The sequence below is a fragment of the Peromyscus californicus genome, unplaced genomic scaffold (genome assembly GCF_007827085.1).
Source record: "Peromyscus californicus insignis strain IS unplaced genomic scaffold, ASM782708v3 Scaffold_3__1_contigs__length_106647218, whole genome shotgun sequence".
NCBI lineage: Eukaryota > Metazoa > Chordata > Mammalia > Rodentia > Cricetidae > Peromyscus > Peromyscus californicus.
The window spans coordinates 23,463,587-23,477,108 of NW_026294551.1; the positions used below are offsets into that span (position 1 = coordinate 23,463,587).

Genomic DNA, 13,522 nt, shown 5'->3' on the forward strand with positions numbered 1-13,522 from the left:
ATGAGAGACTCTGTCTCAAAAAACAAAGTGGATGGCTGGGTGGTGGCACTCAGGAGGCAGAGGGAGGCAGATATATGTGAGTTCGAGGTCAGCCTGGTCTACAGAGCAAGTTCCAGGACATCCAGGGCCACACAGAGAAAAACCCTGTCTCAAAAAAAACAAAAACTAAAAACTAAATACATACATACATACATAAATCAATAAAAAGTAAGGTGGAGAGAGAGATAGGAAAACACCTCTGGTCCCCACACATCCACATCCATGTGTGTTTACCCACATACACAAACAGATATGTATTCATGTACCACACACACGTACAAGTACGCACAAGAAAAGAATGTATATGTTTTAGTGATGATGGAGCATGAAGGAAAAGAAGACAGACTTGTACCAACAGAACAGGTAACAGTTAAACAAAATTAAAAGGAAACGTTCAAACCTCAGTGGAAAATAGTAGAAAGGAGCCCACCACCAAGGAAACTCTCTCTAGTCCAGATTAGGGATGCAGTGTTGAACCATCTTGTCTTATTTGAGTTCTTTGGAGAACCTCACAAGATCCAGCTGTGCTCTCCTGTGCACGGGCTTGACTGGATGTGACAGAGAAACCCACACATGCGTGTGTATTGTGGCACATCTCACAACAGCATAGCCATAGTGACAGAGTCTAGATCAGTGGTTCTCAACCCTCCTAGTGCTGCAACCCTATATAATACAGCTCCCCATGCTGGGGTGACCCCCAACCATAAAACTATTTTCATTGCTACCTCATAACTGTAATTTTGCTGCTGTTACAAATCATAATGCAAATGTCTATGTTTTCCAATGGTCTTAGGCGACTCCTGCAAAAGGGTCATTTGAAATCCAAAGGGACCCACGTGTTGAGAACCTCTGGTCTGGGGTTTTGATCGGGTTTGTTTCTCTGCCAGTTAAAGAACTGAACATCTGGCAGGAAACATCTGGAGCACAGCAGATGGCAAGAGAGAAATCTCCAACACCCCAGACAGCAGCAGACAGACTCAACAGTGGAGAAAGGGGTTTCTTGGGGGTGAGGAAACACACGCACCGAGCTGGCACACACATACATACACACACACACACACACACACACACACACACACACACACACACACTCACAAATGTAAGTCTCGAAAGTAGATGAGAACCAGCAAGAGAGGAAAGGGAGAAAGAATAAAAGTTGGGAATTGAGGGGATTAAATGGAAGTAAACTAATATACATATTAGTTTAATATCCATATATATATATGCATGGAAATGCCATCACAAAATGCACTCTTTTGAGTGATTAATAGACACTAATTTAAAAAAGATTGTCTTAGCTGCAGTTTGGCCCCACCTGCTGTCTGAAAAATAAAATAACATTAACTGGTCATCTCTAAGGCTCAAGGTAGAATGGAAGCCAAGAAACTATTGTTATGGGTCTAAATTCCCTACAGCACCCTAAGACATGAAGGCCTCTCAATACCCTTGTCATATGTGGCCAATAGACAGACTGAACTCCTCAAAATGCGAACTTGAGAACAGATCTACAAGCAAGCTGTAACAGGATCAGTGAGAGATGAACCCACGACGCACACGAACAATTCATGACCTAGGAATGGTCATGGGGCATTGCAGGTTGCCTCACGGCCAGCATCAGCATGGCTAGGAATCAAAGCCAGGCAAATTAAAATAAGAAATGCCATTTTCAATATCAAACAATCCCTATTTGTTTCATAACAGTAAACACCCATTTTGTCAAGAGTATGGAAAAGACACCAACACCTTGCCTGGTGGAGGGTGAGCTGGGAAGATCATCAGTAGAACCACACAGCAACAGGCTCCACAGGCTTCCTTCGAGCCAATGATTCCCCTTCTAGGAATCTGTCCTTACACAATCAATTATTAACAGCTGTCTAGTCTGCCCAGCTGCTTTATCATACTGAAACCTGAGCCATTAATATAATATCTATATTATAAGAGTATGTACACTTAGAAAACACCAGTCAAACTCCATCTCTGGACCATCGTGCAGCCGCTGAGAATGTCCAAGTTCATTCTTTGACCTGAAAAGATATTAGTCATTTACTAAAAAATGAGAAGTAGAGATCCAGTATGATTCTGCTTTATACGAAAACAATTGCATATGTTACACACATGCTCATGAAAATCAAAAACCTTATGCATCAATGCCTTCCCAATGGTGAACATTTTTAGGCAGTGATGTTAGGAGGAAGATGGTCCAGCAAGTAAAGGAATCTGCCACCAAGATTGACAACCTGAGTTTGATCCCCAGGACCCACATGATAGTAGTAGAGAACTGACCCCTACAAGATGTTCTCAGACTTACATGTACACACACACACACACACACACTAAATAAACAAACTTCTTTTGTTTTTTCCCTTTTATTGAAAACAGATGCTTTTTTCATACAATGTATCCTGATTACAATTTCCCCTCCCTCTACTCCTCCCAGTTCCTCCCCACATCCCCTCCCCTCAAAATCCCCTCTCTTTCTGTCTCTCATTCCAAAAGAACAGGCTTCTAAGAGATAACAACCAAACATGACAAAACAAAATGTAAGATGAAGCAAAAACCATCACATCGAATTTGGACATGGCAACCCAAGAGGAGAAAGAGTCCCAAGAGCTGGCACAAGAGTCAGAGACCCACTCGTTCTCACAGTCGGGGCCCTGTAAAAATACCAAGCTAACCGCTATAGGATATATGCAGAGCACCTGGAGTAGATCCATGTGGGTCCTGTGCTTGCTGCTTCAGACTCTGGGAGCTCAGATGCCCCAGTTGATTAGTTGATTAGTTGATTCAGAGGGCCTTGTTCTCTGACTCCTACACTCTTTCCACCTCCTCTTCCTCAGGATTCCCTGAGCTCCAAGGGGAGGAATTTGATGGAGACCTCCTCTTTAGGCTTCCTCTCTTCATAATGTCTGGCTGTGGGTTTCTACATGTTTTCCTCAGCTGCCAGAGAAAGCCTCTCTGATGATGACTGCATAAGGCACTGATCTATGACTGTAGAGGAATATAATTAGGAGTCATTTTATTGATTTTTTTTTTAAGCAGTAGTGTTTGGTTTCACCCTAGGCCTCTGGGCTATTCAGTCTCCCATTCTTGGTTACCCAAGCAGTGTCGGTGATGGGTTCCTTCTTCTGTGCATGGAGTGGGCCTTAAGTCAAATCAGATATTGGTGGACTTCTCCCACAAATTCTGTGCAGCCAATGCCTAGCATATTTTTCAGGCAGGGCAGAATGTAGGTTAAACGTTTTGTGGTTGGGTTGGTGTCCGCGTTTCTCCTTTGGTAGCCTGCAGAGTACCTTTCCATACCAAAGACACTAGAATGTAGGGGTGAAGGCTCCATGTAGACACTAGCTTGACTTCTCCATGTTCAATGAGTTGTGTGGCTGTTGTCCTCAGCAGTGGGGCCCCGATATCAGTTTACAGAGAAAGCATCTTCAACAAATGGTGCTGGCAAAACTGGATATCAACAGGTAGAAGGCTGCAAATAGATCCATATCTATCACTGTGCACAAAACTTAAGTCCAAGTGGAGTCTGAAGTTTTTTGGGGATTTCCATTGGACCCTCTGGCCAACAACTCAACTGAATGCAACCCAGTCCAGCCACTGGAAGCCTCGCCTGGAGACAAGAGATGGCCATTTGAGACTCCAATGCCCTCACTACTGGAAGTCTTCATTAGGATCACTTTCATAGGTCCCAGGACGTTTCCACTACACTAGGTTCCCATACCACTCCCTAAATGCCCCGCAATTCCAGTCATCTCCACCCCATCTCTGCCCAATACCTGATCCCTGGCCCCACTGCCATCCCCACCTACCCCCAGTCTGCCCACAAAAGCTATTCGATTTTCTCCTCTCAGGGACATCTGTTTGTTCTCTTTACCTAACCTGTCTAGGTCTACAGATTACAGCTTGGTTATCATTTGCTTAATGGCTAATATCCACTTATACATGAGTACATACCATATTTGTCTTTCTGGGTCTGGGTTTTGTCACTCATGATGATTTTTTTTTCTAGTTGCATCAATTTGCCTGTCGATTTCACGATGTTTTTTTTTTAGGCAGTGAGTAACACTCCATTGTATAAATCTACCACATTTTCTTTATCCATTCTTCTGTTGAGAGACATCTAGGCTGTTTCCAGTTTCTGGCTCTTATGAATAAAGCTGTGGTAAAAAACATGGTTGAGCAAGCAGCCATGTGGTAGGATGGAGTGTCCTTTGGGTATATGCCCAAGAGTGGTATAGCTGAATCTTGTCTTCCAAGCTGCTACAGAACAGCTCACTGAGTTCTCAACATTCAATGGCTTTTCCACCCCCCAAGTTCCAAAGTCCTTCCACTATCCTCCCAAAAAACATGGTCAGATCTGTCACAGCAATATCCACCTATCCTGGTACCAACTTGTCTTAGTTAGGGTTTCTATTGCTATGATGAAATGCCATGACCAAAGCAACTTGGGGAGGAAATGATTTATTCTGCCTATACTTACACATGACTGTTCATCATTGAAGGAAGTCAGATACGAACTCAAATGGGAGAAACCTGGAGGCAGGAGCTGATGAAGAACCATGGAGGGGGTGCGGCTTACTGACTTGTTCCCTATGGCTTACCCAGCCTGCTTTCTTACAGAATACAGGACAACCAATCCAGGGATGGAACCACTCACAGTAACCTGGGTCTTCCCCCATCAACCACTAATTAAGAAAATACTCTACAGGCCTGGCTACAGCCTGATATTATGGAGGCATTTTCTCAACTGAGGTTCCTTCCTCTCAGATGACTATACCTTGTGTCAAGTTGACACAGACCAGCTAACATACCATATAAAGATGGATGGCGAGCACCAATTACACTGATTGTCCTCTGACCTCCACAAGCATGTGTGCGCGCGTGTACACACACACACACATACATACACAGATACACACACACACTATTAAGAAAAAGAGGAGGAGGAAACAGAAGAAAAGAAGGAGGAGAAGTAGAAAAGGAGGAAGAGGAGAGAAGAAGAGGAGGAGGAGGAGGACTGGGACCCTCCAGAAACCATCCTCCGAAACATTAATTTTTTTTATTTTATAGTGGGGGTTGGGGGGGGTTCCTACTTCTATCTGGGTACCATGCGGAAGAGGGCATCAGGTCCCCTGGAACTGGAGTTACAGATAGTTGTGAGCTGCTAGGTGAGTGCGAGGAATTGAACCCAGGTCCTCTGAAAGAACAGCCAGTGCTCCTAACTGCTGAGTCGTCTGTCCAGCCCCTGTCAATGTGAAGACCTATCCACACAAATGTGAAAGATGCTATGTGAGAACCACCTTATTGTGTTACTAATTGAGAAAGATGAGTAAATGAGTAAAGGAGACAGTTTGATGGAACCTGAGTCATCTTTGCCCAAACCCAGCCAACACAGCCACATTCGATACTTTTCCTGTCACTGTGATTAAAAAAACAAAAAAACACTGAAAAAAACAGCTGAAGAACAGAAGCACTTATTGTGGTTCACATTTGAGGGTTTAGTCCATTATGGTGAGGAAGCCACTGTGGCAAGAGCTTAAGGTGTCTACTCACATCAAATCTACAGTCCAGGGCAGAGAGCAACGGATGCTGATACTCAGCTAGACTTCTCCACTTCACTCAATCCAGGACTCCAGCCCAAAGAATGGTGCTACCTAGTTAGGGTGAGTCTCCCCACTGCCGTCAACATAGTCAAGATAATCCATCTCAGGCATGGCCAGGGGCTGGTCCCTGGAGATTACAGCCCCTAGCAAGTTGACTATTAACCATCACAGGAGCACAGAGAGGTGGATACCAACTGCTTTTGGGTCACGGGATAATGCAGGAAGACTGAAACTATCAAGCACTTTGGTAATCACAATGGTGTGTAAAACTAAAAATCAGGACTGGAGAGATGGCTCAGAGGTTAAGAACACTGACTACTCTCCCTGAGATCCTGAGTTCAATTCCCAGCAACCACATGGTGGCTCACAACCATCTGTAATGAGATCTTGTGCTCTCTTCTGGTGTGCAGACATACATACTAACAGAACACTGTGTACGTAATAAATAAATAAATCTTTTTAAAAAAAACTAAAAATCAATAACAGGAGGAACTTTAGAAATTTTACAAATATGTAGCCTGGCGGTAGTGGTGTGTGAATTTAATCCCAGCACTTGTGAGACAGAGGCAGAGGGATCTTTGAGTTTGAGGCCAGCCTGGTCCACAAAGTGAGTTAGTTCCAGGACAACCAAAGCTACACCGAGAAACCCTGTCTCAAAAAAAGAAAAATTACAAATATGTGAAAATGAAATAATATGTTCCTAAACAACCAATGGAATGGCAGCAAATTTAAGAAGGGAAATTAAACATTTCTTAGGACCAACCTAAATGGAAACACAATACTTGAAAACCTTAGAGATACAGCAAAGGTAAGAGAAAGATTTACAAGGACAAGTAACTACATAAGAAGAGGTCTGGTTGGGCACATCAATTTTGAGACCAGCCTGGGCTACATGATAAGTCCCAGGCCAACCTGAGCTAGCCTATGAGACTTTGTCTCAAAAGAGGCATTGAGATGCTCAGTAGGTAAGGGTGCTTGCCACCCAGCCTGATGGCATGAGCTCCATCAAAGCTGGGTGAAGCAACCCAGGTGGGGGAAAAGGGTTCCACAGGTAGACAAAGAGTCAGCAACTGCCCCTGCCCCCACTTAGGAATCCCACAAGAACACCAAGCTACTCAGCCATGACATCTATGCAGAGGACCTAGGTCAGACCCCCTACAGGTGCCCTGATTTCTGCGAGACCCCATGAGTCCTGGTCAATTGATTCTGCGGCCAGTGTTCTCACGGTGTCCCTGTCCCCTCTGGTTCCTCTGGTCTTTCCTCGCCCTCCTCCACAGGACTCCCTGAGTTCCACCCAATGGTTGGCTGTGGGACTCTGCATCTGCTCCCATTAGTTGCTACATGAAGTCTCTCTGGTCTCTTTGATGAGGACCTGCTAGGCTCCGGTCCCAGAACACTCTGCAAGCAGGACAAAGTGTAGGTTTTGTGGCCGGGTTGGAGTCCCAGTCCCTCCACTTGCCTGGTTACAGAAGATGGCCTGTTCTGGCTCTGTGTCCCCCATTACTAGGAGTCTTTCTAGGGTTACTCTTGTGGATTCCATGGAGGTTCCCTTGCACTAGGTTTCCAACTAGCTCCCAAAATGACCCCCAAATTCCAGTCATTTCTCCCTGCATTTACTCCCCATCCCATTTGATCCCTTCTGGTCCCAACCCATCCTGTTGGAAGACCCTGCTGCTGAAGATCGCAGTTCACCATATCCCAATAGCTCTCTGAGCTCGGTGTAATATGGAGGACTCCCTTTGCAGCAGGACTCCCTCTCCCTTCCCTATTTGGATAGTGTCTCTAGGCCTGAGTGCCTGACTTTATTTGGAAGCTATCCCCGAGCTTGGGTGCCTGATTTATTTTTTGACACAGGTCCCTACAAATGTTCATGCTCCTGCCCCCCTCCCCCCGCCAACATCCACATGATAACTAGGTGTTGTGCTCCCCTGTATGATAGGACTGTGCTGCCAAATGCAAATCAGGTGATAACCCAGCTGCTGTCCCCATCCTATATATATCCTATATCCTATATCCCCTCACCCTGAAATAAAGTTGAGCTGTATCACTGAAGCTGACTCCCCAAAGGGAACTTCCACAGCACCCACAGTCCTCTGCACTCACGGCCCTCTGCACTCACTTCCCTCTGCACTCATGGCCCTCTGCACTCATGACCCTCTGCACACACAGCCCTCTGCACTCACGGCCCTCTGTGCTCACGGCCCTCTGCACACACAGCCCTCTGCGCTCATGGCTCTCTGCGCTCATGGCCCTCTGCACTCAAGGCCCTCTGCACTCAAGGCCCTCTGCACACACAGCCCTCTGCACACACGGCCCTCTGCACTCATGGCCCTCTGCACACACAGCCCTCTGCGCTCAAGGCCCTCTGTGCTCATGGCCCTCTGTGCTCATGGCCCTCTGTGCTCAAGGCCCTCTGCACTCATGGCCCTCTGTGCTCATGGCCCTCTGCGCTAATGGCCCTCTGCGCTCATGGCCCTCTGTGCTCATGGCCCTCTGCGCTCTGCTCCCTCCTCCCTGGCAGACCAGTAGCCAACAATCCCCAAAGAGTAAAGAGACCCACACAGTCCACCAAAGAATCTATTCTAGCTCCCCTTCCCAGGGAGATCCTTGCGTTCCCCCTTAAGCCCTCCCTGTTACTTAGCCTCATGGGTCTGTGGAAGAGAAAGTGGGGGATAGCCTTGAACGCATCGGCACAGGAGACAACTGCCTGAACCGAAGACCAACAGCACAGACACTGAGATCAACGGTTAATACATGGGGCCTCGTGACACTGAGAAGCTGCTGTAAGGGAAAGGACACCCTCATCAGGACAAAATGGCAACCTCAAGAATGGGAAAGGATTTTCACCAACCCCACATCTGACCGAAGGCTAATATCCAAAATATATAAAGCATTCAAGAAACTAGACATCAACAAACCCAATAATCCAATTTTAAAATGAAGTACAGATGTAAACAAAGAATCCTCAACAGAGGAAACACAAAAGGCCAAGAAACACTTAAAGCAACGTTCAACATCCTTAGCCATCAGGGAAATGCAAACCAAAACTACTTTGAGAGTCCATCTTACACCTGTCAGAGTGGCTAAGATCAATAACACAAGTGACAGCCCATGCTGGAAAGGATGTGGAGCAAGGGGAACACTCCTCCATCACTGGTGGGAGTGCAAACTTGTACAGTCACTTTGGATATCAATATGGTGGTTCCTCAGAAAATTGGGAATCAATCTACCTCCAGACCTAGCTATACCACTCCTGTGCACATACCCAAAGGGCACTCCATACTACCACAAGGACACTTGCTCTACTATGCCCATAGCAGCTTTATTCATAAGAGCCAGAAACTGGAAACAACCTAGATGCCCCTCAACCTAAGCATCCATATATACACAATGGAATATTACTCAGCTGTTAAAAACATTGACATCAGGAAATTTGCAGGCAAATGGATGGAACTTGAAAATAATCATCCTGAGTTAGGTAACCCAGACCTAGAAGACATGGTATGCACTCACTCATAAGCAGATATTAGCTGTAAAGTAACAATCCATTTTTTGGAGGATAAAATCACAAATAAATAGCTAAACGAAGAAAAATTAAAGAAGACTCAAGTAGAGAGAAAGAATAAAGAATGTAAGAAAGCAAAGGAGTGAAGGAGGAGAAACAGTCAAGAGGTATAATGAGTGCTCTCTCTTACTTTTTTTAATTTTATATATATCATGTTTTGTCTACATGTACATCTGTACACCACAGGCATGCACTTCCCACAGAGGCCAGAAGAGGGCACCAGATCCCCTGGAACTAGAGTTACAGATAAAGTGAGTCATCATGTAGATACCAGAAATTAAACCTGGGTGCTCTGGAGGAGCAGCCAGTGCTCTTAACTGCTGAGCCCTCTCACTGGCCCCAGTCTGCTCTCCATTTATTGGTCGTTTGTAACTTCTCTGGCGCCCCGCAGTAGCACTGGACTGAAATCAACTGATGGACACTGCTAGGTCCGCTGAGTGACTTCTAAGCCCATACACTGTGACAAAACATTTTTTTTTTCTTTCAAGTAGTTGAACCTGGAGACACCACTATTCTAAACAATGACTGCGCAGGAATGGACCATGACCTGGCTCATCTGCTCCTGTCCCATTTGCACTTTTTCCCCTGTATCATCTGACACCAAAAGCTCTAGCAACAGTCAATAAATACTCTGAACTAGGTACTCCCCTTACCTACCTTGGTCATGTGCCTTGTATGGAAAACCCACACTAGAATATTCTCTAGGACAGGCAGGCTATATAAAGTTGAGTTCCAGCCGGGCGGTAGTGGCGCACGCCTTTAATCCCAGCACTCGGGAGGCAGAGCCAGGCGGATCTCTGTGAGTTCGAGGCCAGCCTGGTCTCCAAAGCGAGTTCCAGGAAAGGCGCAAAGCTACACAGAGAAACCCTGTCTCGAAAAACCAAAAAAAAAAAAAAAAAAAAAAAAAAAAATAAAGTTGAGTTCCATTCTCAGTTATGCAAAGATTCAATATGAGCAATAAGCCATGCTCATCCAAAGGTGGGATTCTTGTAGACCCAAAAGCATGCAACATATACATCTGAAATGAAAAAATAAATAAAAATAAAAATGCCCAGTATCTATTTGCCAAAAATTTATAAAAAAGATGGTTACTATTTGCAAGTCATTCTGACCCTATAAGAAGTGTCATTTATACAACTCTTCACTGGTCAAAACAGCACACAGCTTAGGCAGAGCACTGGGCTGAAAGCCCTGGCATTTGCAATTTGGTCATTTCTTTTGAGCTCTCAGGGATCAGACAACCCCTGGCTAGCTGCCAGACACCCAGACTGTCACTTCTGAATGTTCTAGTCCACTGAAAACTCACTACATTCTTGATGCTTCCAATTACAGTTGAAGAAAATGCCAAGAACTAATGTGGTGTCTTTGGCGGGTCCTCATTGCAAAAACAGTGAGTGTCACACATGAGGGTGTCTGGACACAATGGGGAGCAATGTTTACTAACAAATCCTAACGCCTCTGCCCAGAACCGAGTTGTATTTAAATGTGTGGTTCAAAGCCTTTAATCCTCCTCTTCCTCATCCTCTTCATCCTCCTCCTCATCTTCCTCTTCCTTCTTTTTCTTGCTCTTTTCAGCCTTGTCGACCCCCTTCTTCGCTGCATCGGGTTTTCCTTTAGTTCTGTAGGCAGCAATATCCTTCTCCTACTTCTCCTTCAGCTTGGCAGACGAAGATGAAGATGATGATGATGATGATGAATAAGTTGGTTCTAGCGCAGTTTTTTTTCTTGTCTATAAAGCATTTAACCCCCCTGTACACAACTCACTCCTTTTAAAGAAAAAAATTGAAATGTGAGGCTATGTAAGATTTGTTTTTAAACTGTACAGTGTCTCTTTTTGTATAGTTAATGTGTCTTTAGATAGCCCTGTCCTGGTGGTATTCTCAGTAGCCACTAACCTTGGCTGGTACAGTCTGGGGGTTGTAAATTGGCATGGAAATTTAAAGCAGGTTCTTGTTGGTGCACAGCACAAATTAGTTACATATGGGGATGGTAGGGGGTTTTTTTGTTTTTGTTTTTATTTTTTTGTTTTATTTTTTTCATCTTCAGTTGTCTCTGATGCAGCTTATACGAAGATAATTGTTGTTCTGTTGACTGAATGCCACTCTGAAATTGCAAAAAAAAAAAAAAAATTGCAGCTGTTTTGGTGACATTCTGAATGCTTCTAAGTAAATACAATTTTTTTTATTTAAAAAAAGCCTTTAATCCTCTAAATACACTAGACAGTTTGCAGATCACAGACTCTAGATCAGTCTCCTGAAGAGATTCCATAGTTAGAGAAAAGCCACAAAACTGGGCGAAAAGTGTGGAAATGCATTTCAGGGAGACTAAGGAAGAGAAGGAAATCCTGCAGATTGCCTGTGTGTTCATTTCTACACTGACCGCCACGCAAAGCATTGGAGGCAGCAAGGGCTCTTTCAGTCAGTAAACACCCGCCCCATTCGTCCATCCTGAAAAGACCCAGAGAAGTATCTCCTAAGAACTTAATTTGAGAGATGAGGATATGGCTCCGTGCAGAAAGAGCTTGCTACACACACGAGGACCTCAGTGCAGGTCCCCTAACCCACACAAAAGCCAGGCATACGTGTGCACACTTGTAACCCCAGCACTGAGGGGACAGAGACAGGTGGATCCCAGGGGCCTGCAGGGCAGCTGGTGCAGCTGAAATGATGAGCTCCAGGTTCAGTAAGAGACTCTGTCTTGGTGACCATGAGGATGAGGATGGTGGTATAGAGAAATGAAAGAAAAAGTCTTTCTGAAGTCAACCTCTGACCTCTACACTCTTCTGCACAACTGGTTACACACACACAAACACACACACACACACACAATTAAGAATGTCCATCACTGTGGAACATTGCCAGCATGTGTAACTCCCTGGGTCCCTCGGTTGGAGCCCCAGAATTGCAAATAAGTAGAGCAAGAAGGAAGGAAGGAAGGAAGGAAGGAAGGAAGGAAGGAAGGAAGGAAGGAGTTGGAAGGCCCTGCTAGCCAGAGGTTGCAGTCTATCATGGCCTGGCTGCTCTCTCCAAAGCTCAACAACAAGAGGACTCCCTCTCCAGCCCCCAGCCCCCACCCCCCACATCCAGACTTCCTGCTGTCTACCTGCTCTTATCTAAAGAATGTCTCTAGGCCCAGAGGACTGACCTTATCTGAAAGCCATCTCTAAGCCTGGATGCCTGGTTTATCTCTAGCATGACTGTGGCACAGTTCCTGCTAGACTCCTCCCCTGCTGCGCACAAGGTAACTAAGCCCTCTACTAGGAACTTTGCTATAGGGCCCTGCTGCCACATAGGAAGCGTTATGACAGGAGCGTACCACTTAATGCAAATGAGAGCTTGTCCCCAGGCTCCACAATCCTATATATTTCCTATACTCTGGAATAAAGCTGAGCTGATTCACTGAAGTCATCTCCCAGAGGGCTGTCTCCAGCACACCCACAGCCATCCAAACCCTGTTCCTCACTTCTGCTTCTTCCACCCTCGTGGACCAGTGCACTGATGATCCCAAGGAAGGAGAACCACAGAAGGGAGGGGGGGAGGGAGGGAGGGAGGGAGGGGGGAGGGAGGGGGGGAGGGGGAGGGAGGGAGGGGGGAGAGAGGGGGGAGGGAGGGAGGGGGGAGGGAGGGGGGGAGGAAGGGAGGGGGGGGAGAATGGGAGGGAAGAGGACTTCGGATATCCTAAAACGCATCATAAATGAAGCCATCAAAAGCCTCCAGCACAGATAACAGCTACAGAAGCACCACAAACAGAGGAGAAGTTCAACCCCTTTGAATGCTGTCTCTTCTTGTTCTGAAACATAAAGCTCTCTGCCCGGGGCTCTTCGGCTTCTAAGTTCCATCAGATTTCTTGCTCACCTTTGTTCCTTTCTTAAAACCTCCTTAGCCCAATTTATCAGAGTGGAAAGATCCCACTTCATAATCTACAAAGGAAGAAACACTCACTCACTTGCCAGTCCCTGCACTTGATTCCCAGAACCCATGTCAAAAGGGAGGTACAGGGAGGGAGGCAGAGGCAGGCAGACCCTTGAGCCTTTTTGGCCAGCCAGTCTAGCCCACGTGCATGCACACACAAATAATAAAGGTAATCACCACCTAATTTAATCAAGACAAACAATAAGAACAGCTTAAGTAAAAGTTAACGAAGGAAAAAGGCTGAACAAAGATTAAAGAATACCCAAGATTTAAACGACCGCCAAGATAAGGGAGAACGTTTCAACTAGGAAACCTCAGTCACTTGAGTACAAAGCTAAGGAACACTCAGAGGCATTTACACCTTTACAAAGGACACCTTTTTAAAATGGTCATGAAATGCACAC

General features: G+C 45.5%; 1 long non-coding RNA gene across 2 annotated transcripts in view; it reads right to left on the minus strand.

Moving 5' to 3' along the window:
- Positions 1–13,522, minus strand: part of LOC128121818 (uncharacterized) — a 98,965-nt gene that overhangs the window by 45,275 nt on the left and 40,168 nt on the right. Inside the window, exon 3 of one of the 2 annotated variants that reach the window (XR_008222269.1) lies at positions 10,136–11,310. The exons of the other annotated variant lie outside the window; for it this stretch is intronic. This is a non-coding gene — a long non-coding RNA (uncharacterized LOC128121818). Of the gene's footprint in view, positions 1–10,135; positions 11,311–13,522 lie in introns of those variants that run through there. 2 annotated transcript variants of the gene reach the window in all.